Genomic DNA, 22699 nt, shown 5'->3' on the forward strand with positions numbered 1-22699 from the left:
ATTTTGCATAGTACGTTACACGCAGGCAAGCTTAATTAATACACCAATTACCTATCTAATAATAAATGCCTAGCGCTAAAGTACAAAACCCCTGCTTGGTTTAGGAACGGAGTTAATTGGAAAGCAGAATAGGGCGTGGCGAATGAACACGGCTCTAGCTGTAGCTACGTAAAGTTGCTTGTAATTTCTCTCCTACTGGACTCTCATGCTGAGGACAAAGACTTCAGGATGAAAAAAAAATCATCAGATTCCTATCCAAGTATGAGTGTTATGTGAGGTTTCATGTTCTCACGGCGGTGACTCTGAAGATTACTGTATTCCGGAATATGACGTCATGTAGTCGGGCAGACATTTACCCAAGCTCGGAGGAACATGTTGCCTCCACGTTCAAGTAGAAGATGCTCTTCTGTTCTGAAGACAAAGGCACCATGTTTCTCCAAAATACTGATAAGTATTTATCCAGCTACTCGGCGAGATATCCTAGAAAACTTCAATGTGTACGGTACTGATATTCGAGTAAGTCCAGTCAGACTTTTTTGGTATCTTGGATATTATTGCGTGAGTATAATTCTGTTTGGAGACATGTAATATCAATTTACATGCATTGTAGAATGCTCCAGAAGAAACTCAACATATGGAATAATACCAAAATTAAATTACAGTATTCCTGGAAATTATTATAATGATTTCCAGGAATACGATAATTGTATTTGATCGGCGAGCTCTTTATTGTATAGTAGAGAAATGAAGGGAAATTGGGCAATTAGTGATTCAGAGCACAGCTAGAAGGGTCAGAGAGAAATTTCTGACCTCTGACAGCGTATGGTTGCCTCTATAATCTCTATAACGCTAGAAATGCTGAACAGAAACCCTTTCACTAAATATGCCACCGGCTGGACATTCTCTGTATAAAGAATTGCTTTTGTGTGATACGTTAGCGCCCTGCCGCACGATACTTGTATATCCCTCTCAGTACCACATAATTCAACACTGTAGACAATTATAGGGGAACTGTAACTTGTTTCTTAATTTGTTTGTTCTTTGTAAGGATATACTGTGATTTAACTTCATCGTCCAGAATAGTTTCTAAGCAACTAGAAGGGATTTTCTCGTTAATGCCCTTCAGAAATGGATACTCCTTTTTTTTTAATACATAACAAATGTTCCATACAATGAAAACACGTCAAGACTTTTTTTATTGCTAGTGAGGTTGGGCTAAGTCCCTTGCACTGCGGCCACTTCTGGCCTATCGTACCAGCCCCAGATGATAGGTGAGGGTGATTGTGGAGCAATTGATGGAATGAAGATTGGCAGGGGAAACCGAAGTACTCGGAGAAAACCTGCCCCAGCACCAATTTGTCCACCACAAATCCCACTTGACCAGACCCGGGATCGAACCCGGGCCGCCGCGGTGGGAAGCCAGCGGCTAACCGCTTTAGCTATGGTTCGGCCTTCGTCAGGACGTTAGTACTCGTATGTTGAGAGATGGCCTTTATTCCTCGCAAAGCCAGACACATAGTGCTTTCTTTTCCTGCTTGTTGTGCTCAGTGCACTTGTGTTTTTGAGGGTTTATCTCAAACATATTATTTTCCAATGTGACATCAAAGCGCTCAGTAGAGAAACAGATAAATAGTGCATACATACTGTAACGGATTTGTTCAACGCATTGCCAGGCAACGACTCCGTAAACACGTTCAAACACGCAACAGTGGAAGAATGAACTAGCTGGGTAGAGATCACGTGACCTGTGTTTTCTGTGTGGTCTATGCCAAGCAATAGTAGAATTGTGTTTTCTGCAATGTCTATGCGAGTCCGCTTGCAGCTGAGATGAGCTTTAGTTGAGTTCCAAGGTTCCAGGTTGATTGAACAAGGAATGACAAGATTTCATAGTCGTTTCAAGTGCTAGTTTCTGTGTTGAGATCCGTTGCTAGGAGACCACTAGTGGAAACTGAGAATCCTAGTGCGTGTGCACCGGTAAACAGAAAGTGTGTAGAGTAGCGATAGCGTTATAACTGAATGCGATTCAGATAAGTTGTAATCGAAGTGCCAGTAAATCCAATCATCCGATATACAATACATTGTTAAGTCAAGCGCTCCCTCCTACACGTGACAATACATGCATCCATATGTACTAATAGACATATATACATGTATATAGTGACCCAAGGGTCGGTAATCTAAAATACTCTCTCGTATTAAGGAGAATGTTCGGACTTAAACCTACTAGTCAGTTTGTAGAACGGTATCACGGCGTTGTGAGTTCTGCATTGAACATAGGGGATACAATTTCGAAAAATTTTTGTAAATTCATTAAATTACAGAGAATTTTTTAAGGTGTTTTAGTGTATTTTGCTAACCAGTCAACTGAATTTTGGATCTTCTTGTACTTTCCCTCTGTTATTTTGATATGTAGGCATACGAACTAAGCCTACTTCAAGTCGCCCGATTTCTACATATTTTCGGTGAATTCACGACTTTTTTCCCCCCTTGGCACTACAGCCCCAGTGGGCCTAGGCCTACCTCCTTCTACTTCTCCTTTCACTTCGGTTTTTCTAGATCTTACACATTTGGTAGAACCCCTTGGACGGGTGATCAGCTCGTCGCAAGGTCTCTACCTGTACATAAACACAGAAAAACGCACACACACAAACTAAACATCCATACCCTGAGCGGGATTCGAACCCACGATTCCGGTTTCCAAGCGAGCGAAGACAGTACATGCCTTAGACCGCTCGGCTACTGTGACCGGCTTCACGACAATTATCTTACGTTTTTAACAAATTTTCGACTGCAGCAATATTTTAAGAGAAAGAATTTCTTTCGCAAAATAACATTTTATGATTAAGTGAATCAAGAAAATAATTTTTGAACACCCTGTACCTGTTCACGCGTATTAATTCATGAAATTCATGATCATATAAGAATCCCATATACCACTCTGTCGTAATGGGTCTTTCTCTTGTTTTGAAACTCGTATCCAAGTTATAATCCCTTGTCACTAGTAGCTGTAACTATACAATGAACAATCATGACGTTATGAATTTTATATAAAAATAGTGTCAGAATATGAATATATATTCAATAACTTGTGATGATTTATTACAGAAGAGTGCCTTCTCTAAGTGTTCCATTTTTGTCAACTCCAGTGGATTCATGAATTAATATAGTAACGAACACATCAGACGGCTTGTACTTGAGCAAGCCATCCATCAATCTTCCGAATAGTGTTGTAGTGTATCAAAATGTCGAAGGTTGAGCTTTTAGGCTTAGGAAAACGCTCAAAACAAATTAATGGTGTACTCAACGCATAATACAATGATGTTTACGTTAAATTTTCTTATAAACCAAACATTATATCAACGCGCTATTTACTTAGGAAACTGGACTCTTGCTTTATAGTTACTATAGGATTCTGACGATGGTGTATAACACACTGATATGTTGGGTTTTTGGACTTTATCCATCGTCCTGGTTCGTTCGTCCAGTGATTGAGGCTAGCTCTTTCTAACGGACCCAACTGAATAGGTGTTTTCCTTCACCTGACGACGGAAACAGATCCAGTTTCCGAAACGTCGTGTTTTTATTTGTTATCTTAAAAAACCAGGACGATGGATAAAGTCCAAAAACCCAACATATCACTCTTGCTTTATATTCAAGAGGTTCTGTATATGAATCTCGGTGCAGAGGCCAACTCTCTTAAGAGGTTAATAGGCTTATTGGTTTTTCTTAGTCCCTCCACTCAGTTGCTGATGTATGACACTAAATTACGTCACATTCATTTCCATACATTTCGTTTTCCATTTCTTAGTTTATATTCATTCTACAATTTGAAGTACATAACCTGTTCCACAAAGAAAGCATTGTTAAATAACATAAGGATTAATAAGAATAAATGTCTGTTGGTCTAATTAGAAAGGTACTTAGACAGAAGAAATCTCACTGAAGGTCTGATGTTGTGATAGCATGGATGCTAATTAAGTCTCACGCAATCGAGGGCTGTGATAAATGAATATGGGGCATTGGTAAAGTGATCACTGACAGCGAAAAATAGTCCTATTATTATTATTATGGCTCTACAGTGCTTTGTTGGGCCTTGGCCGATTTTTAAGTTCCTTGATCCTATACACAATCGCTACGACTCCTTGGACGGGGGATCTGCCCGTTGCAAGACCTCTACCAATGCACAGAACAACACAAACAGGGAATAAACGCACACAGACATACATGCCTTCAGTTGGATTCGAACCCACTATCCCAGCGTTCGAACGAGCGAAGACCGTTCATGTCTTAGACCGCGCCGCCACTGTGACCGGCTGTTTGTTCGCCTCGGCACTAGAATTAAAAGTAAACACGCTGATTGCATAGCTTCAGTTATCTTGATCATGAACACTAGTGAAGAATGAATACTATCTGTTTAACGTTCAAGACTTGTGGTGTAAAGCCAGAAATATTAAAAATGAGATATGTATTTCAGATCAAACTCTGACCGAATAAATTTCTTCCGGGAATATCTCATCTAGTCACGTCCGGGTTCTGTCTTTCCTGGGAACGGCCGTGCTGGCAGAGATTAGCCTTATAATCTTGAGGAAATTTCAAAACATCAGTCTACATCAAAAGCCTATCAGAGAGCAGTACATTACTGGATGCGCTAAGAATCAAATATGTGTGTGATTCTATATAGGTAGAATCTTGATAAAATGAATATGACGGGAATGGTAGATATATAAATGATAACTTACCTGCACTGTGAGGTTAGATGCAACCGATATAAACGGAATTTCATGAAGATGATGACTATACTGCGCTGGATGGGCTTATAATCTTGGAAGAAAACAATTTCTTTAAGATATTTTATGGATGTGCTAAGAAAATAAAGTACGTAAAAATTTTAAAAGGCAAAAGTTGAAGTCATTTCAATTTATTGAACACTATGCCGTGAAGCCATCGGGACTAAAGGTATAGCGTCTTAACCCCAGCACTGGAGGGGGGGAATGGTCAGTTTCACGTCCCGTCCGTCTTGCTTCCGGAGAAATAACCCCGGAAATCTTTGGGTAGGATCCTGTGTGGGCACCAGCAGCGGTCGGGATACTATGGAAAAGAGTAAAATTTCTTGCCTCTGCAGGGAATCAAACCCCAGTTCCCAAAGTATAAATGAAACTTGCGTGAATACGAGTACGTATTCCCTCTTTTTCGTGTAGCCTAATTCTCTTTCGTGCTGCTTCCCGAATTCTATCTGAGGAGGACCATAGGTATTATAAAGAGGAAAGAATGAACGAAATAAATATGGAACATTCCGATAGCCTACTGGAAGAAGTAGAAAGCAAAGCAAGGAGGAAAAAACGAGGAAAGATAGAAAATTTATGACGCAAAAGAGAGCAGTGTGGAAAAGTGAAGGAGTGGAAGAGCGAAAGACAAAACTGAAAAATTATATTAACTGAAAATGTTTCTTATGCTCGCCAAGATGAGCAGCTACAGCAATAATTTTGCTGCGCGTCTGCCAACGTAAATGGAAACGCAAGGTTTTACGATGAACTCATTTATGAAAGGAATAAACCAATTTATTGCTATTTTTATAAAACTGCTTTAGCCATATTTTCTCTTCTATTATAACCTTCATTTGACGAAGCGGTCAAGTCTTTGAAGGCTTTCTGATGATTTCGCTTCTTCATTTGGTTCCTCTGAAGGATAAAGAAGAGATAAAGGGTAAAAGTCAGACAGAAAGGCAAAGAGAACGGGAGAGAAAGCGAAAGCAGAAAAGGAAACTTTTGTGCTGCAGAGTAACGATAGAGTAGAATGAAGTTCAGACTTCCAATGTGATTACAAACGAACGTGGTTTGTTTCCATATTTGTTTAATCTAGAACACGGCATATGTGTAAATGGGAACGTCTATATAAACGAAACATGTTCGGTTTCATAATAATTCTATATAAACGTGAAGAAAGCAGTCTTTTGGGATGTGGCACCGTGTAGATGTGGTGTTAACCGACATTTCGGAGGAACGTATCGCCTCCATCTTTAGGGTGGAAGGAGAAATAAGAAATCCTCAAGCGAAGGGAGAGATTTCTTATTTTTCATTCTACCCTGAAGATGGAGGCGATATGTTCCTCCGAAACGTCGGTTAACACGATATCTACACGGTGCCACATCCCAGAAGACTGCTTTCTTCATAGTCACCGCCGTGAAAACCTCAAATCTTACTATATAAACATGTTTTACTCTGTATGGAATATGGAAGTAATTATTGAAAAGTGTGTGTATATAAACGGCGATGGGTGAAACTAACTATATTTCTTGTGTCACATACACAGAAGTATAAAGGACTACTTTGAGGGAGACATAAAAATGACCTATATAGTTGGAGTGGATACATAAGACAACAAATACAAAACTGAGAACTGAAGAAATAAAGTTCTTCGACATATGAAACTTTAGCTCGGAGCAAGAATTGTGAGATTACAAGTCGTAAAGAAATTGTAGTATCTTTTTATGAATCACTAAAATCTTATGATTTGAAGCGAGTTATTAAACAAAACGGACAAAAAATAACTGTAATAATAAATTGAAACGACCAAAAACTTAATAATAATGGAAACTCATGGTATTGACTGATGTAGCTTTGACACCTCCACAAAATGAGCAAATGAAAAATTCAACCCTGTTACAAAATTAAACATTTTTTGGCAATACTGGTATTTAAAATTATTTTTAATAAAAGCAGATATCACAAAAACTCACCTGAATTGCCAAATTTCAGTAATAACAGGAATAAATATGTTACAACATTAGAACAGAGATTGACCAAACAGTGAATAAAATTCGCGATACGGTTAGATAACATCCATTAAATCAAGAATTGTTCTCACATTTCGACATTTACCTCTCCCCATGTAACATTCTTTTCATAGTTAAAAGGCTGCACTTACATCACTTTTCGTTTTATTTAACACTAATAATTTTAGTCTTGTTACTACAGAAATCCGACTTATTGCACTGGAATACAATGTTCTCTCTAAATTGTGTTAAAACATGACATTCACAGGACATCTGCTTTCGCGTAGCTCCACAATTTATTTTAACATTTCCCATATTTTACAACAAGGGTGACAATTGTTTTATTGATTAGGCCTCAAAGAAATAGTGCAATAGCGCTCGCTGAAATGTTCAAGGTCATTTTGATAATTTCATCCATGCTTGAAAAGTTAAGAGCCACATATGTTCTTTTTGTCACTCCTGTTCTCAGAATAGTTGCTATAAAGAAGGTCTCCAAACATATTGTACACAGCTACAATCTGAATCGCAATTGTTTATTTTTGCTGGCTTTGAGCGAAGTTCATCTCTTGTGTAAGCAGGCTCCAGGCGACAGTCTCAGTGAAACAACCCGTGGCCTCCAGTGCGAACGGGCGAGTGAGAAGTGACCTGTGATATTCAGGCTCTTGTAGGTCGAGGTCACGGTCACAGCGGCGGGATCGATGTAGCTGCTTCGGGGGTTGCAGCCGGGTGGGATTGGGCATGACGGGGCCAAGCAACTCCTCCCACACACAACAAGCAAGCTCCAGGGTTGGCCGCTTTCCACCCCTTTGCACCCTAAAATGTCAGCACATGTTATGAAGACCGCCCACTCACTCGATTTCGGGGGATCAGGTGGTGGGAAGTCGGAAGGGCGGCAAAAAATGAACTCTTATATCCCCATTGCTATTTTTGTAAAGAAAAAATAGGAAATGGTATTTATTTTAGCTTTTCTTTCTCGATTCCAACCTACTTTTTCCTTCTACGTTGCTATGAACGAAAAAGAAATGAAAGCTTTGAGATATCAAATAAAGTACCAAGTTCGCGGATCCAGTTCCTTCGATTTCTGCTTCTGGACAGATATCGGTTTGAAAATATTTCTTACTTACTTACTTACTCAAAGAGCTGAGCACTTCTTGAGGAGCCGCCAATTCTGCAGCTACTAACAATTTCCCAGCATTTTATGGAACTCGAAGGTTCATCATCGTATTCACAAGAGCCCTGCACTGGTCCCTATCCTGAGCTAGATTTATCCAATCCATACCATCCCATCCTATCTCTCTAAGATCCACTCTAATATTGTCCACCCACGTACGCCTTGTTCTTCCTTGTGGTCTCTTTCCTTATGGCTTTCCCACCAATATCCTATGCGCATTCCTCGTCTCCCCCATTCGTGCTACATGACCTGCCCCCCTCATCCTCCTTGACTTAATCATTCTAATTATACTTGGAGAAGAGTACAAGTTATGAAGCTCCTCATTATGCAGTTTTCTTCAACCTCCTGTCGCTTCATCCCACTTCAGTCCAAATATTCTCCTCAACACCCTGTTCTCAAACACCCTCAGTCTATCTTCCTAATATGTATTACTGAAATTAAATTTTTATAGAGTATAAAGATGTTTATACAGACGGACTGAAACGCGCCTTGTGTTGGAAAAATGAACTCACCGAGAAGTTCTTTTCGCTTTATCAGAAGCACGTACTGACCTCAATATGTAACAGCCGAATTTACACGTACTGTATCCAGACTCATGTCATTCGGTGATCAAAGTTGTGCGAACCGTGTCACTGGCATTTCGTTTTAACTGTGCTGGATGTTGTGTGTACATTCCGGAAGACAAAGGAGACAAGTTTACAATATAATTCTAACAGCTCAAGTATTCATTATAATTTCCTTTGAACAGAAACTGAAATTCTTGTTATCATAAATAAGATGTTCTACATATTAACTGTGGCCCGTCATAAACTTTCGTTGAACAAAAAAGTCCTTCAGCAAGAACTTCAGAGAAGACTGTGTACGTTTTACTCTCCTCCAAATTCTTCAATGTAGAGCCGGGATAGCTCAGTCAGTATAGCGACTAGCTACGGACTGGAGGACGTAGTTCGAGTCCTGGTGGAGCAGGAATTTTCACTTCTCCATGTCGTCCAGACCTGTTGTGGGATCCACCCAACCTCCTATACAGCGCGTACCATGGGCTCTTTCCTGGGGGTTAAAGCGGCCGGGGCGTGAAGCTGACCACTTACCTCAAACTAGTGTCGAGGTCAAGAGAATACGGGTCTATACATCCGCTCTCCCGTACGCCTTTATGGCGTAGTGCTTAATTAACTTAACACAGGGACAACCTATTAAGTGTTATTTCAAAAGTGTGACTCACTGGCCAAAAGCATTAAAAACCCTCTCAGTGATGACGATTCAGAAAAGGAGTGTGTTATTAAGGCGTGCCTTATTTTTTTCCCGTATTGGAGTCATACTTGTCAAATCTGCCAAAAATCTTGAATCTGTCAGTCTTAGTATCATGGAATGCTACAATGTAGGTAATGCAATGTTTAGATAATAAAATTCAGTAGAGGATAGAGGACAGGTATTTTTGTAATTCCAATGAAAAATTTTAAACTGTTTGAATCCACCCGTGCAGAAATGTGCTAGAGATGATTTGTTAATTTCTACTGGTGCTTGCACAAGTACAACACATTTCTAAGAATTCTGAATTATAAAATGCAAATCCTGTCCATTGTCTAGTGCCATTAAATTTAAAAACTAAATTTTCTTTCAGACGTTTGTAAACCATTGCAAAAGAATTTAATCTTGATTTTATAAATGGGGACAGTCTGTATGAAGAGTTCTCTAGTGCAAAAGTGTTGTGAATGTGGTAAAAACAGGTAGTATAGAACAAAGGAGCCTGGGTGGGCAAATACGTATAGGTTAGGACTAAGAGACAAGCAAATTTGTAAATTTTTATTCTACATTGTGACCTGTATATTATATCCAATGTAAATTCATTGTTTTGTTTAATCTTTTACATTCCTCGAACATTTGCTGGAGTGATGCCGCGCCGCTAAAAATGCGCAAAATCTGTCGCGACCAAATCACCATTTTTTTAATGCTAGTGGGGTGGGACTAAGTCCCTTGTATTGCGGCCACTTCTGGCTTATTGTACCAGCCCCAGATGATAGGTGAGGGTGATTGTGGAGCAATTGGTAGAATGAAGATTGGCAGGGGAAACCGAAGTACTCGGAGAAAACTTGCCCCAGCGCCACTTTGTCCACCACAAATCCCACTTGACCATACCCGGGATCGAAGCCGGGCCCTCCGCGGTGGGAAGCCAGCGACTAACCGCTTGAGCTATGGCGCTGCCGTAAATCTCCCTTAAATTCATGGCCGAAAGTTGGTCACCCTAAAGCAAGTTTAATTATACATGAACCTAACGAACGCTTGCTTTATGGACACTATGAGCGTATACCTCTCCGTTCTTCTTACAAGAGTCAGTACCGTTGCGAGATTAGTGTAAGCACTGGCAGCCATACGCGCAAGTACAGATCCGCCCATTCGTCCACCTACGCAATCTCTCCCTCTGTTGGTATTGCAGATCGTCTCTCCCAGCGGGGCCTTGCAATCATCGTGGGCGTGCGTACCTACGTGGGTTGAGCCATGCCTGTGGGATCCTGCGTGCGTATGCGTACGTCAGTCTCAGCCGGTCATCTCACAGTCTGTGTTGTCAAGATACCAGACGTTAAATCTGTTGTCAAAATAAATAGTTGTATGTTGCCGTGATCGTTAAGGTGAATATTTAGACCGAAGAAGGATGAGGTGACAGGATGCTGGAGAAAACTGCACAATGAGGAACTTCATGACCTGTACTATTAGCCAAGTATAATTAGAATGTTCAAGTCAAAGATGGTGAGATGTGCGGGGCATGTAGCACGAATTGGGGAGAAGAGGAATACATATAGGGATTGGCGGGAAAACCAGAAAGAAAGAAAGAAACCACTAGGAAGACCAAGACGTGAGTGGGTGAATAATATTAAAATGGATCTTAGAGAGACAGAATGGAGTGGTATGGACTGGATTGATCTGGCTCAGGGTAGGGACAAGTGGAGTCCTCTTGTGAACAGGTTAATGAACCTTGGAGATCTATAAAATATTTGGAAATTCTGGAGTAGGTGCACAACTGGCGGCTTCTCAGAAACTGCTAATCTCTATGGAGTGAGTTATATTACCGTGGTCAGCATTGCCGTCTTGAATCCCTCCATCCTCAGGATCGAAGAGAAAGCAAGACAAGAAACCAGCATGAAGCAGTTGGAAGGCGGGGCTGCTTGCTATCTGCTTCATGCTGGTGCGAAGAATTTCATGCATTATGTCAAGTTTTTAAGTGTCCGAACTATCCATTGGCTCTCAACTGAATATACGACGTTATATCCAGAAGACAGAACTCTTCATAATCACCGCTGTCAAAACCTCAAATCCTGCTTTCCTTCTTATGTTTTAATGAAGCAGGCTTATAAAACGGGAGCAGGGGAGATGGCACGTGTTATGTCACACACGCGCGCTCGCACGAAAAGTCTGCCGAACTTCGTGGGTACAGTAATCAAGCATTTTTGAGCAGGAAAGCTTAGCGGCGCTGAGCTCCATACTGGTGCCACACAGGAGAGGGAATCATACTGCATGCATTGGAGTCACAGAGATTGTTTCCAGGGAGGAGAGGGAAGCCAGAAAATTTTGTTATAAACCTTCCTTAACACTATTTTCACTGATTGCATGGATAGAATATTAAGGAGAAAAGATTAAAAAAGTAAAATTTGTCCCTGTACTTAATTAATTAAGCACTGCACAATGAAGACGTCTGGAGGAGTGGATGTATAGATCCACATTTTCTTGACTTCGGCACTAAATGGAGATGAGTTGTCAGCTTCACGCACCGGCCGCTTTATTCCCAAGGAAATCACCGCCAGTACCCATTGGATAGGATGCTAGGTGGATTCCAGAGCCAGTCTGGATGACACGGAGAAGATAAAATTCTTGAGAGAGAAATAATTTTCATCACAATATCTAGCATAGAGATCAAAAGAAAATAAAGTTTGCTCACGTACTTAAAATATTGGTTAATGAGGATAAGAATTAGATCTAGAAATTCTAACATAATGTGAACTACGTCATCTCTTTATCAAAAGATGGAAGCTTATTTCCAATATTTGTTTATTTTGTACTTTTCATCTCGGACAATTTTCGATTTTTTTCTTTGCTTTGCTAAAAATTTTGCGTATACTGCGTCCCCTGAGTCATATCAACTTCCTTATTTTATTTCTCTTCTAGTTTGCAATAACTAACATTTTCGTTTATTATCTAGCATATAATATATTTGTTCTGTTATTTCCTTTTTAGAATTATTGCTGTAGAATTATTCTCATAATTTAAAGACATTTTTTTTCTGAATTCCCTCGCAAAATTGTGATATAGCGCACAAGTGTAAGCATTGCACAAGTTTGCTGCGCCCGTTCCTCCAGGGCAGGATTGCACCTAAGCCGTAGTGTTTGTAGTGTAAGGTCTTGGAGATAATATCGAATATTTTTGTCTGCTGAAGACGATTCATCGCACGGTCGAAATGTGTATATATCGGCTGAAACGTTTAGATGACAGCAGTGGAAAGAAACTATTCAACTATCGGGAAACCCGTCAATGTATTCAAATAATGACAATGGAATAAAAGTATTCGAATGACAGCAACCGAACTGTTATCAGAAATACACCAACTGTGGTATGGAACCCATGTTTGAATTTATTTCTTTGTTATTACACGTTATAAAATAAGTACACATAAACCCTACATTAATTTATGTCTCCGGCGGTCATGAATTTTTATACGTCATAAGTTCTGTAGGAGCCGGTGTAGCTCAGTGAGTATTCTTACAGGGTGTGACATGATATGTAGGTACTCACCATTTCACTACTGCCCACCGCCCATGAGATATTAACATAGATACTGGAAATTGGGAGAACTTTACGCTGTGTGAACCGCCGTCTTGACAGAAGTTCACATGTGGCGATGCATGGAAACTGTCCGATTGCTTTCGGATCTGTGCACATGAGACAAAGCCTATCTTTGTCAGATTATGACTATGAATGAGACGGGAACCGTTTCACACGCACCCGAATTTAAATGACAGTCAAGTGAATAGTCACAAAGAGGTCACCAAAGATCATCAACCTCAAAGAGATTTCAGCACAAGCAGGACGAAGTGGTCATATTGGCAATTGGGTACATTTACAAGGACCTTCTCCTGACACATACAATCCCTTCTGGAATTACACTAAAAGCATCATATTAACTGAACTTCCTGGTACATAATTTGCATCCTATACCGCATAATAAGCGACGCGTTCTGCAGTCAGATCCTGTTGTTCTGCGCAACACTGTTTCCAGTCATGTGACCAGGACGGTGACTGATGTTCTTAGTGGAATTTGGTGTCACTGAAACATCACCGTGTGAACGGAGAAGTTCATGGAGGTAGGCCTAGGCCCACTGGGGCTGTAGTGCCAAGGGGGGAAAAAAATCACCGTTCTCTCTGGATATGACTCCGTGTGATTGCGATCTTCCTCTGAAACTGAAATAATCCCTATGAGGCATATGATTCAAAACGATATAAGATTTTACAAAGGGGGCAGCCAATCACGAACATATCGAAAATGGACGCTTCTGATGGCTACATATATTTCCATATGTGTGGCATTGGATGCGTGACAAAGCAGAGGATTTTATTGAAGGCTGAAAAGACGTCAACTTGCGCATATTTTTTTTGTAACACTGCCGCCTTAAATTGCGAATAATCTACGCCAAAGCTAACTACAAAACACTGAGCGGACGTATTATACATTCAGTCGGACTATATACAGAATGACCGCACTATAAAAAGTACATTTTCTTCTAATATATCGACGTAAATATCTACTTTGTAGTAGCCAGATGTATAAAACACAAGCACAGATATAAAAACTGGAACCGCGGGCTTCAAAATGTCAGAAATAAATGGCGGTTTTGATCCTGTTGAGTACCATTGTACAAGATACTTAATATTTTACATTATTTGCTGCAGTAAAAATTCGAGCTCGATCCTCCAATTTGTGTTTCTAATCTGTAATTATGGACCGCCTGAGTGGTCTAGTAGTCAGAATTCCTTGCAACAGGTCCAGAGGTCCCGGGTTCGAATCCCGGGGCTACCAGATTTTCTGAGAAGTAGTGGATCTGGAACGGGGTCCACTCAGCCTCATGAGGATAATTGAGGACCTTTTTCAAGGAAATAGCGGCTCCGGTCTAGAAAACCAAAATTAACAGCCGTTTGGATTCGTTGTGCTAACCACGCGACACCCTCTATCCGCAAAAAGTTGGCACTAACTTCGACGACAAGAGGAAGTCGCTCGGTCGGTATAGTTCGCTTGCAGACTACAAGCCACGGAGTTTTTATCTGTAATTACAGTCCGCCAAATTATCTGTAATATATCTTCAGTGGCTGAAAATTCAACTGAATATCTTCATCGATTATTTAAATCTTACTCTTAATTTTACATATTGAATACACTTTTATTATAGTAGTAAGTTGTAAACGTCAACACAAATGTAAGACCGCAGTAATAAAGTTTGCATGAGGCGGGGGGGGGAGGGTGCAACACAAACTTGTCGTGATTTAGGCCATACGAAGCTTACTCTCTCGGCATTTCCCTGGAAGTAACTTCATCCTCTGCCCCCCTTCTCACTTCGTCCCGTTCACTTCTTTTTTCCTTCCATGTGTTATAAAAACACTTAAGGCGTTATTTCATACTTTTAAAAAAATAAAAGTGAGTCGGCATTGCTTGATGCCAAATGAATCCGCTTAGTGAATATGTATTCTGGCCGCGCCATAGCTCAAGCGGTTAGTCGCTGGCTTCCAATCGCGGAGGCCTGGGTTCGATCCCGGGTCTGATCAAGTGGGATTTGTGGTCGATAAAGTGGCGCTGTGGCACGTTTTCTCCGAGTACTTCGGTTTCACCTGCCAATCTTCATTCCACCAATTGCTCCACAATCACCCTCACTTATCATCTGGGGCTGGTACAATAGGCCAGAAGTGGCCGCAGTACAAGGGACTTAGTCCCACCCGACTAGCAATAAAACAAAGGAATATATAATCTCATTTCTGCTATCTGATAAATATTTGACTCGAAAAATTTGTCAAAGGATCATTCACAATTAATCTCCAGTCTTTTTAAATAAGGCCCCTTCCGTTTTGAAAAAAAATGCTATTCTTTACCAGACTTTCTAAATCACAAATGTGAATCTTCTCTAACAGTAACGCACAAGAAAAACGAACTCCGTGGCCTGTAGTCCTCAAGCGAACTATACCAACCGAGTGACTGTCTCTTGTAGGCGAAGTTAGTGCCAGCTTTAGCGGTTAGATGGTGTCGCGTGGTCAGCGCAACGAATCCTGACGGCCGTTAATTTCGGTTTTCTATACCTGTGTCGCTATATCCTTGAATTAGCTCCTCAGTTATCGTCACGAGACTGAATGAACCCCGTTACAGACCCACTTACTTACTTACTTACTTACTTACTTACTCATGGAGCTGAGCCCTTCTTGAGCATCCGCCAGTTGTGCAGCTACTCAAGAATTTTCCAGCATTTTATGGAACCCGAAGGTTCATTATCGTGTTCACAAGAGCCCTCCACTGGTCCCTATCAGGAGCCAGATCAATCCAATCTATACCATCCCATACTATCTCTCTAAGATTCATTTTAATATTGTCCACCCACCTACGCCTTGGTCTTCCCAGTGGTCTCCTTCCTTCTGGCTTTCCCGTCAATATCCTATATGCATTCCTTTTTTTCCCCATTCGTGCTACATGGCCTACCCATCTTCATTCTTCTTGACTTGATCATTCTAATTATACTTGGAGAAGAGTACACAAGTTATGAAGATCCTCATTATGCAGTTTTCTCCAATGTCCTGTCACTTCNCTTCATTCTTCTTGACTTGATCATTCTAATTATACTTGGAGAAGAGTACAAGTTATGAAGATCCTCATTATGCAGTTTTCTCCAATCTCCTGTCACTTCATCTCTCTTCGGTCCAAATATTCTCCTCAGCACCCTGTTCTCAAACACATTCAGTCTATGTTCCTCCCTTAATGTCAGGGACCAAGTTTTACAGATCCACTGCTTCTCAAATAATCTGGTAGTGCCGGGAATCGAACCCGAGACCTCTGGATCTGTAGCCAGGAACTCTGAGCATTAGACCACAGAGGCGGTCTGTATTTTAAGTAGTGTTAATTAGAAGACTGAGGAGCAGTTATATACACAGAAGTGTGTGGTTATCGGAAGGTCCTGCGTTCCGGTCACTATGGGTTCTTGAGGCTACGGAAGACAGAGGCCTGGGTTCCGTTCTGAACTGGGTTACTCTTTGGAAATATTTTACACCAAAAACATAGCTCAGTACTGCAGTTTCATAAAGAAATGAGACTGACTTGTTTGGCCGGTTCGTGTGTACGAAAGAAATGTATTTAAAATTCAGAAAATACAAAAGCCTTTTCACCACAAGTAAATATTTACCATTTAAAATAAATCTTCTTTTTTCATTTTGGAGAACTCTGGAGCATGCTACCGTTCGGAGCACCGTTTCCATTCAACCACAAGCAAGGATATTTCCGTGACTGTTGATAGCTTCGGTAGCCTTGTTGATGTGGGAATTACCCACAACCTTGAAAAGATACATAAAAACTTCCATTCAGCTGGTATAGAAATTCCGCTGTACAGTTTACTACAACTTACCACTACAAAATGTCCTTCCTGCTGTTCACAGAAGCAAAACACTTTCGTTAAGACCATATATTTATTTGTGCATTTTAAGTAGTCACATGGGTAAGAATGACACTCAACTAACATATTTCTATAGCCTTTTTTTATTTGTTTCATTCTGGTCCGTCACACTAACAATTACAAATACAAACCACTCCGTCCAATGTGACACATAAGTTTTTACTACGTGAAAACTTATCTCTTGTTCTATAGCTTCACTTAAAATTATTAGTGTGATTAGATCAGTGTTTAGGTGGGCAGCACATTGAACAGGCATAAGGAAGTGGGAAGTGCTTACGAAGTTTTGGTATGGAAAAGACCACTTTACAGACATACAACTATGTGTGATTATAATATGAAATTTAGCCTACGACTAGATTAAATTACTCAGGACAGGTCACAGTGGTGGGCCCTATTGAACGCGTCGATGAACATACGGACTCCATAAAAGCAGAAAGTTCCTTGACCAGCCAAATAAGTGTCAACTTTTCGTGGAAAAACCTGCACAATGGAATAAGTTCAAAAAGCAGATTTGACTTGGACAGGACAGCAGTAACTTAAAATCTTAACAGTTTATTTAGAAGATACACCAGCGTGCATTAATGCTGCAAAATTTATTTTGGAGTTTCGATACACCAACATTTTCATTAGTAATTTCAGTCAGACAGGGATATTTATATTCTAAGACTGACTGATTTTCATTTAAACTATGGCATCAATAAGACAAGCTTTCAGTAAAAGATAAGAGGCAAAGTTGTTCCTGTGCTTAACTAATTAAACAGTACGCCATGAAGGCGTATGGGGGAATGGAAGTATAGATCCACATTTTCTTGTACCTCGGCACTAACTGGAAGTGAGTGGTCAGCTCCATGCCCTTGCCGCTTTACCCCCGGGGAAAGAGATCCTGGTACCCATTGGATAGGAGGTTGGGTGGGCCCCAGAGCCGGTCAGGACGAAGTAGAGAAGAAAAAATTTTTGACCCTACTGGAACTCGAACTCAGACTCCTTGGTCCAGCCCATAGCATGTCGCTATATCGACAGAGCTATCCCTGCTCCTAGACAACCTTTCTATTCAAGAACGTAGAGATAAATGTGGGAAACAGACCTGGATTTTCTAATATACACGCAAATAACATGAGTCTCCTCCACGAAGAAGCTGAGCGCTATCTATAGACTATTTTCGTTGTTATCGTTGGAAGGTAGGCACGTACTTTTCAGGTGTTCCTTGTCTTATAAAAATGCCTTGTGCTGAAGTCTTGTCTGTGACCTATTATCAATGACTAAATGGTCTGGTGGAGCTGTTTGGAAGACTTTCACTAAAGTTGTCTGGAAGTTGTAATTTTGGTTAAAGTCAGACAACATGACAAATATTGTACATAAAGACTACATCGTTTTTTTTTCTTTTTTGCTTATCTCGAGCTCCATATGCATATAACTCTATAACTACTTATCGTAAAGTAAAATGCCTCAGACCGAAGTTGTAGAAAGAAATTAGACTCGCTCTTTGGCATACAACAGTTCATTTCGCAAGTCTTAATTTTTTGGAAGTAATTAGAAAGACTTTTTGTCCCTCGTGTCTGTCTGTCTGTGGCATAGAATCAGAGCTTGAACTGTGAAACTGAGCTTTTTAGAATTCGATATAGGAGATCATATCTAAAATATGTGATCAATGTGATTTTTAGCCTTAACCCTCTACTTTACTTACATCCATACATTTCCTAATCATGCATTTCTTAAACCATGAATAAAGTTATATAAGCGGACCGCAAGTAAGCTTAATGCAGTAGGTAGAACCCCGTTTACAATTTTATATATTGCATGTGTATTATGAATTACACACATTCTAATTCTGCTATAATTTAAAATTATATTTTTGCTCTTTTTGACGAAATGTTAAATTTATTTTCTTGCGTCTATACCCTTTATTGCCATTCATCTTTCTATATTTATTAAATGATGTCCCATTTACTATATAGAATACATAGAGTTAAACAATTTAGGTACTATTAACATAAGTTTATATTACGTTATTCTCGTAGAAGTTTCTGGAAGCATTGAGTAAAACGACTATGAAACTGAGTCGAGACAGTCAATCTCCCAGCCGAGATTCGAATTCTGGACTTCTAAAATACGAAGTCAGAATGTAGCCTATTTTCTGATGATTAATTCCATTTCCTTTTGGCATCACATCTACTCTGCGGTCTTTCCTCTGCAGCAAAACAGTGTTGATTAGGAATGGAAGAAGTAACAGTTCCACGGGCTGCCACGTAGAACCAAGTTGTGTCAGATAGAATTGAGTGTAAACTCAAATTTCCTATATGTATATATCCTGCGCGAGTCCAGCCATGGCTGTACACATTTACTGAGGTTAGTGCCTTACACAAGGAAAGGAAGCTTTATGTATCGCATAAGAGCAGCAAGAAGCATAGCACAAACTGGCAGCTTCTAGCTTTCATAAGTAACTCCTTTCTTCTTCTCCAGAGCAATGTCTTCTGTACAGCCTATTTCACTTTCTCCCACACATGACATTTCACCTTAAGGTTCTCCATCAAAATAATGCGCAGGGTAGAAAAGTCTTCTTTTCCCAATCACAGTGGCTGCACTGTCTAAGAAACAAAATATTTTCTCTCCCTCAAACACTTGGATCATGGGTTCGAATTCCATTCGAAACAAGAATGCATGTCTGCATTTTAGTATGGCTGTGTGTCCTATGTAGAAGTACGAGGGCTGATCCCCACATCTAAGAAATCCTACTAACTGCCAGAATTATTTCGGAATAGGAACAGGCCGGAGGTCCTAATTTGCGAAGGTGGAGGTGGTGGTGGTGGTGGTGGTGGTAGTAGTAGTAGTAGTAGTAGTAGTAGTAGTGGTAGTAGTAGTAGTTGGAGGAGGAGGAGGAAAAGAAGAAGATTAAGAAGAAGAGATGTTGGTCAGTTTACCGGCTTTACTCTCCCAACCCGAGGTCCCATACATCCAGAATCTCAGTCGCTAGCCATGAACATATTAATACCAATTTCTCCTTTAAAAAATTTGCGTCTCCTAATTAGAAATTATTTTTTTGCATACCAAAGGAAAGGAAATAACAAATTCGAGATATCCAAAGTTGTGTGTTTATTATTTTGGCTCTTTTCTTAGCAGAACACTACAAACATTGTATTTTGAACTTTATATTAATTAAGTTGATATTTATGGAGTTTGCTTTATTCCTAACTTCGGATTGTCTTTATACTAATATGTAGCATGCATACTTCTTTTTACATCGTTTTTATTATAGATATTACTGGTAGTGGTCAGTATTTGTACCCTACAAATTGGTATAGGAGTTCTGTTCGTCTACGTACAGGTTCAGTGTCTAGGCCTGACTTCTGTCAACAATAATAATAATAAGTAGTGTGAAATTTTTCTTTCAGTATGCAATTGCAACTAATCTCTTGAAATAGAGAAGAGATATAGATCCAAGTCCCTAAGAGTCGCGTAGGTGTACATTACACTTCATACACTGTACAATGTCCAGCGTAATTGGTGTCTAATTAATTAATCGTTGCCACAACATTTTAGAAAATAAATTAATCAGTTATAGTTTCCCGCATGTTTGTCTTCCTCAATCACAACAAACTGGTCTATGAATTGATTGATGACAAATTGCTAATTGACTAATAACCGTACTGATAACGCAGATTTCAAATCTCGTGTCATGAAAGAGGTACATGAGTCTATGCTGAACGTGCCTTCAAGTCAGTGGCATTCCCATAGACGTGCTGACCGCCTACGCACCACACACAGCCGTCAGACACGTGTATGACAACAGAGCACCTGAACACAGTTTCCAGTGCAGTCTAGTTCTACATGAACATCTGATATTTCACTTAAACGTCTAACCTCTTCTATCTCAAAACAGTTCGAAATGTACTCTCGAAGCATAAGCTGTAGTAGAAATGTCTAGAATTGATTTAACAAAATGGATTTTCGGGACTTGATTTACTTAAGAAATTTTAGTGTCTCCTTGGGAAACCTAAATGTTCGCCCCTACGCCATGTTTATAATTCCCATAATGTACACATACACAGATATTTCTCATGAAATGACTGGACTTGTCTATGTTTCTAATCTGAATTTTTACAAATTTCAAGTTGCCTAATTCACTCTGATTCAACCACTGAGTACAAAGATTATTCATACCGTATATTTCATATCTATCCATTTAAACAAAAGTTTATAAAGTGAAATTTCATCATTTTAACAGGTCTAGAAGACTACCATATAATGTACTATCATTTATCTTATATCGTCAACAAACTAGATTGGTTTGTAACATAAATACATATATATATACCTAATAATTTTGTCTATATCGAAACATATTGGACAAACAGTCAACCTAAATATGTTGTATTTGATGATATATATAAATGATAATAAATAACGTTATACATTAAAACGGTACGTAACTCTACCTTAAAAGCTTACCATATAAATTTCTGGATCGCATTTTTGACTGTAGTAGGCCTATATGAAATTACTTTGGTTTCACAAAACATTCCGAGCGGACGCGATTTGTAATCACTGACTTGTTCATTATTATGCTATTTTACAACGCTCTTCCAACTCTATACTTTCTGCAACATAGAATTAAATGTGACAGTGATCAGTGGAAATATGGCGGACTGCTTCTGCTGGCGTTCAGCTGAGCGTACTGAGGGAAGATGTAGGAATACGTCACTGCAGACAGACAGACAGTAGGCTGGTTAAGTTTTGACTTGGATACCTTCCGAATACGGGAGCCCGGATAGCTCATTCGGTATAATGTCGAGTCTAAGAATTGGACTACCGAGGAGTGGGGGTTTAATTCCGAGTAGGAACAAGAGATTTTGTCTTCTCCATAACGTCCAGACTTGCTCTGGGGCCCATTCAGCCTCATATCCTATCCCCAGAGGTAAAACTGACCACTCACCTTCACCTAGATCCGAGTTTAAGAATGATGGAATCATACCTTCACTTCCTTATGCTTCTTCAAGGCGTGGTGTTTAATTAATAAAGCATAAGGATAACTTTGCCTTTTAGCTTACGAATATGCGTGAAGGCTGTTGCTGCTACACCAAATTGCTCTGTTGGAGCACTAGACGAGTAGATTTTAGAAATATTAGCGTGATTGCCTTTCGCATATTCTCCCCCCCTCCCAAGTTACATATGAAGACCGGTTGATTCATTCAGATGCTATTAAGACACGTACAAATTTAGATGCATCCGTGAGTTGAAACCGAACTTCATTCATTCATCAAGGGCCCTACAGCCCTTTGTTGGGCCCTGGCCTCTTATTCAATTCTGTAATCCTTTTTACACGGACGGTAGGGACAGGTGATCAGCACGTCGCAAGGCCGCTACCTATACACAGAACAACAAAACACAGAATAAATGTACACAGATATCCATGCCTTGCTTGGGATTCGAACCCAAGATCCCAGCTTTCGAGCAAGCGAAGGCAGTACATGCCTTAGACCGTGCGGCCACCGTGATCGGATAAACCGAACTCCTTTCTGTTGAATTTACAGTTAGACTGTTATCACTCTGTCCATTATTCTCATTATGTTGTTGCCTACAGTCACAAGATGGTAAGGATTACCTAGGAACAACTGACGAAAATTCAGCCACTCGACACTAAGTAACATTGAAGCAGGGAATGTCGAAACTGTACTTCGAAATACGAAACGGAGGAGTTGGCGATGCATCGCTAGACATTGTTTCTGGTAGTGGAAGCAGAAGGGAGACAAAGACTAGACATTAAGTAAGGAAAGTCGTGAGCAATAATAGTAGACCTCAGTCTGCAGTGTTATGCATTGCGAGAAATATTCGGTTTCCCAGTACCATACACTTTTCTTGAGAAATTCTTATTAATATCATTTTTTATTTTTGCACCCAAAATTGTTCCCGCTTGTATCTGTTATTTCTCCCCGTCTTTAAATTACTGAACCTCTTATAGGATTTAAATTTTTTGATCAGAAAACACGAGGAAGAAACATGTTGACGAAGAAGATGTACATATTTTGGACAGCCCTCTTATCAGGAAATTACGAGAGGCAGTTCATTTAAAAAAAA

General features: G+C 39.9%; 2 long non-coding RNA genes across 2 annotated transcripts in view; one reads left to right on the forward strand and one right to left on the reverse strand.

Annotated features, from left to right (window-relative positions):
* LOC111861704 overlaps nucleotides 1-22699 on the forward strand; it is a 341697-nt gene that overhangs the window by 307042 nt on the left and 11956 nt on the right. The gene's annotated exons all lie outside the window — the stretch shown is intronic.
* Nucleotides 6929-16448, reverse strand: LOC117282103. Its single transcript, XR_004512716.1, has 2 exons — nucleotides 16361-16448; nucleotides 6929-7585 (listed from the first exon to the last, which is right to left on the reverse strand). It is a non-coding gene; the product is annotated as an uncharacterized LOC117282103 (long non-coding RNA).

The sequence above is a fragment of the Cryptotermes secundus genome, unplaced genomic scaffold (assembly GCF_002891405.2).
Source record: "Cryptotermes secundus unplaced genomic scaffold, Csec_1.0 scaffold235, whole genome shotgun sequence".
Classification (NCBI taxonomy): domain Eukaryota; kingdom Metazoa; phylum Arthropoda; class Insecta; order Blattodea; family Kalotermitidae; genus Cryptotermes; species Cryptotermes secundus.